Here is a 5063-nt window from a genome sequence, read left to right as displayed (position 1 = left end):
ATTGTACTTTGCAGGCCAGCAGCATTGGAATGACTTGGGGACTTGTTCGAAATGCAGAGTCTCAGCCCCCACCCAGACGTCCTGCATCAGAATCCACATCTTAGCAAGATGCACAGGTGCAGTTGCATTTGAGAAGCTCTACTTCAAGAGCCCCTGCTAGCCAGGCCCACGCTAGGTAGACATAAAAATGTGATGGAAAGGGATGGGGTTAACAGCCAGGCTCAACCTGAATCCTCATTCTGCCATGGAAGCCTGGGTCAGTTGCTTAGTGTCTCTCAACTTTAATTTCCTCACCTGAAAAAAAAAAGGGAGATGCGGGGAATTCCACGAAACTCACAGGATTGTGGTAAGGATGAAATGAAGGGCAGACACTCCCAGCACCAGCAGGGACTCAGGATCATTCTGTAGACTCTACTGTAGAATCAGTGTGGGTCAGGACATCAGGGCAGGCCTCCTGAGAGCAGAACGGAAGCTGGGTCTCAAAGAATTCACAGGATGTAAACAGACAAACCAAAGAGACTGGAATCTGAAGGGACGTTTGTAAAACGTGGGACTGAGAGAGCTGTAATCCAAACAGAGCTGACTCTTGAGACTCTTCACGGAACTGAGAAGATCAGTGCCAAGGCGTCTTACTTGAAAACTACATTTCTGTCTGCTAGACTTGCTGCCTAGACAGGTTTGGGAGCTTCTGCATGTAGGTGATGAGTGAGGTCAGACCAGGAGTGGGGGATGGCAAGTTTTCAGAGAGCAATGGGCAAGGAGGGGACCCTGAGCCACACCAAGGCTGGGGCTGGGGTAGGGGCAGAGACAGGCATGGGGCTAAGGGGTCAGACTGATGGAAGGAGGCTGCTGTTCACAGAGCATGGGAGGACAGGGTTTCAGGAGGAGAGAGGGGACTGAGAGGGCAGATGGGAGGACTGACAAGAGCCTACTGGATCTAGCAATTCTTTTTTTTCTTTTTTCTTTTTTTTGAGATGGAGTCTCGCTCTATCACCCAGTCTGGAGTGCAGCGATGCAATCTTGGCTCGCTGCAGGCTCTGCCTTCTGGGTTCATGCCATTCTCCTGCCTCAGCCTCCCGAGTAGCTGGGACCACAGGCGCCTGCCGCCACGCCCGGCTAATTTTTTGTATTTTTAATAGAGATGAGGTTTCACTGTGTTAGCCAGGATGGTCTCGATCTCCCAACCTCATGATCCGCCCGCCTCGGCCTCCCAAAGTGCTAGGATTACAGGCTCGAGCCACCGTGCCTGGCCTGGGTCTAGCAATTCTAAAGCCATTGGTGGCCTAGAAGCCAGCGATTAGCAGCGAGTCACAGCAGCTGAAGCAAGGCTGCTGTGGGCAAGGAGCAAGGAAGTGGGAGCAGCCAGTATGGCCACCCCTCAGCCAAGGAACTTGTCTTTTTTATATATTTGTTTGTTTTAGATGGAGTCTCGCTCTGTTGCCCAGGCTGGTCACAGTGTGGTGGGATCTTGGCTCACTGCAACCTCTGCCTCCCAGGTTCAAGCAATTCTCCTGCCTCAGTCTCCCTAGTAACTAGGACTACAGACATGTGCCACCACGCCCAGCTAATTTTTGTATTTTTAGTAGAGACAGGGTTTCACCATGTTGGCCAGGCTGGTCTCGAACTCCTGACCTCAAATGATCCTCCTACCTCGGCCTCCCAAAGTGCTGGGATTACAGGCATGAACCATTGTGCCCGGCCAAGAACTTGTCTTTAAGAGAAGGTATGAGATGATGGCTGGACCAGGAGATGATAGGATCCTTGGGGCACCTGGAGAAGACTGACTTAGCTGAGGTGTTTGCCTTTAGCAGAGTCTTCCCAGGGGACATCCAGGGTTATTACATGTTCAGGCCAATTTACCAAATGAATACTAAAGATCAAATTAAGGTGTATTTCCACATTATGATTTCTCAACCCTGTCGTCTTCACAAACTAGTTGAGCAATATTACTGTGCTGGTGAGAAAAGGTAGGACCTGACTTAGGCCAAGGTATGCTTTTGCAACAATGGGTGGGATGGAGAGGGAGGGAGGCAGGATCAGGAGAGGGTTTCCTTGTTGCAAGAGCACACTTGAAGACAGGACAGAGAGATAACTGGTGTGAGTGGAGTTTGTGGGGGAGGGGATGTAAGAGCACATGTGAGGAATAATGAGAGGAGAGGCGGGGCCTCAATTAGGTTAGCCTGTGACTGCCAGCAGAAGGAGTTTGTCCTTGGAAGAGAGCACTGAAGCTGGTTGGGCAAAAGGCTGATAGGATTGTTGCTGCATGTAACGAAGATTAAGTTAGCTGGGGTGTCTGCCTTTAATTTGGCTGGGGAGTCTGCCCAGAGGATCTTGGGTTGACGTTAAGTTTCCAGCCCACTTACTTGAGAATCATACTATGATTGTTCAACCTATCATCTTCATAACTAGCTGAGCAACATTACTGTGCTGGTGAAGAAAGCTAGGACTTGATTTGGGCAAAGGTATTAACTCAGCCTGTTTCACAAATATAAATGTGCTGCTATTCACAATAGCAAAGACATGGAATCAACCTAAATGCCCATCAATGATAGACTGGATAGGAAAATGTGGTCCATATACACCATGGAATACTATGCAGCCATATAAAAAAACACGATCATGTCCTTTGCAGGGACATGGATGGAGCCGGAGACCACTATTCTTACCAAAGTAACACAGAAACAGAAAACCAAATACCACGTTTTCACTTTCAAGTGGGAACTAAATAATCTAAATAGTGAGAACACATGGACACATAGAGGGGAACAACACACACTGGGGCCTGTTGGAGGGTGAGAGGAGGAAGAGGATCAGGAAAAACGACTAATGAGTACTAAGCTTGATATCTGGGTGATGAAATAACCTGTACAACAAACCCTATGACACAAGTTCATCTATGTAACAGACCTGCACCTGTACCCCTGAACTTAAAAGTTAAAAAAAATAAACATGCTAGTTTATTTGGGGGATGAAACTGTCCTAAAATTAGATATGGTGATGGTTGCACAACTCTGTAAATATACTAAAGAAGTATTGAATTGTACACTTTGAACAGGTGAATTTTATGATATATAAATTCTATCTCATTACAGGTTCTAAGAACAGCCTGTACAATGTGACACACTAAGCCAAGGGAAACAATTGGTTTTCTACCTACAATGAAAGAATGCTTTATTCCTAGAGGCTCTGACCCTTTCAAGCTGCTACACACATTCTCACTAATGCCAACATCTGCCTCTACTAGCCCTGCTAGTCCACACTCTGGGACCAGTGCTAGGCTGAGTTTTCATTACTATGGAACAGAGTTCTAGTTATAGGATACCTGACTTACTCACCATTGCATCCCTAGCACCTAGGAGACCACCTAACACATGAATGAAAAAATGACACAGCTGGAAAAAACATAAAGACTTATATTTAATGTCACTAACTCTAAGGACAAGAAAAGGAATGCTGAAAGAGGTTAAGCAAACGGAGCACACTTAGCTAGTAAGTGGTAGCTAGTTCAATCCAAAATGTATTTACTGAGCATCTGGGTAGAAAGTACTATTCTAAGCACTGTGAGAAATACAAAGGTAGGCCGGGCGCAGTGCCTCACGTCTGTAATCCCAGCACTTTGGGAGGCTGAAGTGGGCGGATCACCTGAGGTCAGGAGTTCGAGACCAGCCTGGCCAACATGGTGAAGCCCCATCTCTACTGAAAATACAAAAATTAGGCGGGCATGGTGGCGGGCACCTGTAATCCCAGCTACTCTGGAGGCTGAGGCAGGAGAATCGCTTGAACCCAGAGGGCAGAGGTTGCAGTGAACCGAGATTGCGCCACTGCACTCCAGCCTAGGTGACAGAGTAAGACCCTGTCTCAAAAAGAAAGAACGAAATACAAAGGTGATTAAGGTGAAGTCCCTACTCTCAACAAATAGGGAACATAAAACATGTTACCCACGCAGGGAAGAGGAGAGAGACAGACATTGAAGTCTCCAGCAGGGGGCCTTCTGTGCCTTAGTCTCATTTAGTATTCACAGACACCACAGGAAAAGGACTTTATTATGCCCAACTTACAGACAAGGAATTTAACCTCAGGGACATGATACCTAATAAAAGGAAGACTCAAAACTTGAACCCAGGTCTATCTGGTGGCAAAACCTAAGCTCTTTTCATAACACCATTATAATTTAAAAAATAAAGGCAAAATGTATTCAAAGGAATAAGTTGCTCACATCTCTTTGGGGATGGCAGGAAACGTTTCATGAGAGAAGTAGTATTGGGTCACTGAAAATATTTGACAGCAAGCCAATTTGAGGGCAGGTGTGTGGAGACAGGTGGCCATTTTTGGATGGAGAAAATGCAGGAGGAACTGTGTCCATAAATAAAAGCCCACAATTCAGTTCAACTGGAACCAGAGCCCACATAGAGGGGACTAGGTGGGTCAAGGTGGGAGCAGGTGGGACAAGCAAGGTGGGACAATAGTGGGGACAAGGTGGGAGCAGGAATTTGGGGCTATATCATATACAAGCCCCTGAACGCCAAGAAGAGAAACTTGGACTTACTTTGAAGACAGTATTTCAGCAGGGGGATGATGTATCGTAATGCATAATCAGAACTAGGTGTTAGGGAGATCAGCCTGTCAGCATATGTAGGCTGGCTTACCAAAGGGAGAGGAATTTGAGGCCAGGAATCTATTAAGAGGTTGCTGACATAGTCCAGGACCAGAGATAGATGATGTGCAGTGCGATTGGAAAGGTGACAATGATGTACATTGCTATAATGTACATGTGTCTAGATGCAACTCATCTATATTACAATTTTATAATTGCTGAGCACATATGCTTAGTAGTAAAAACAGAGATATGTATCGAGTACTTGCTTGTACTGGGCACTTTGCTAAGTGCTTTATAAGCACTAATTTATTTTCGACTAATAGCAGCCTTATTAAGTGGATGCTATTATTATATCTATTGTACAGATGAGGAAATTGAGGCTTAGAAAGAGTAGAAATACACACAAGGTCATATAATTAGTAATTGCATAGACAGAGCTCAACCCCGATTTGTTTGACTCCAAAGT

This window comes from Papio anubis, chromosome 1 (genome assembly GCF_008728515.1).
Source record: "Papio anubis isolate 15944 chromosome 1, Panubis1.0, whole genome shotgun sequence".
Classification (NCBI taxonomy): domain Eukaryota; kingdom Metazoa; phylum Chordata; class Mammalia; order Primates; family Cercopithecidae; genus Papio; species Papio anubis.
This window is presented reverse-complemented; position numbering follows the sequence as displayed.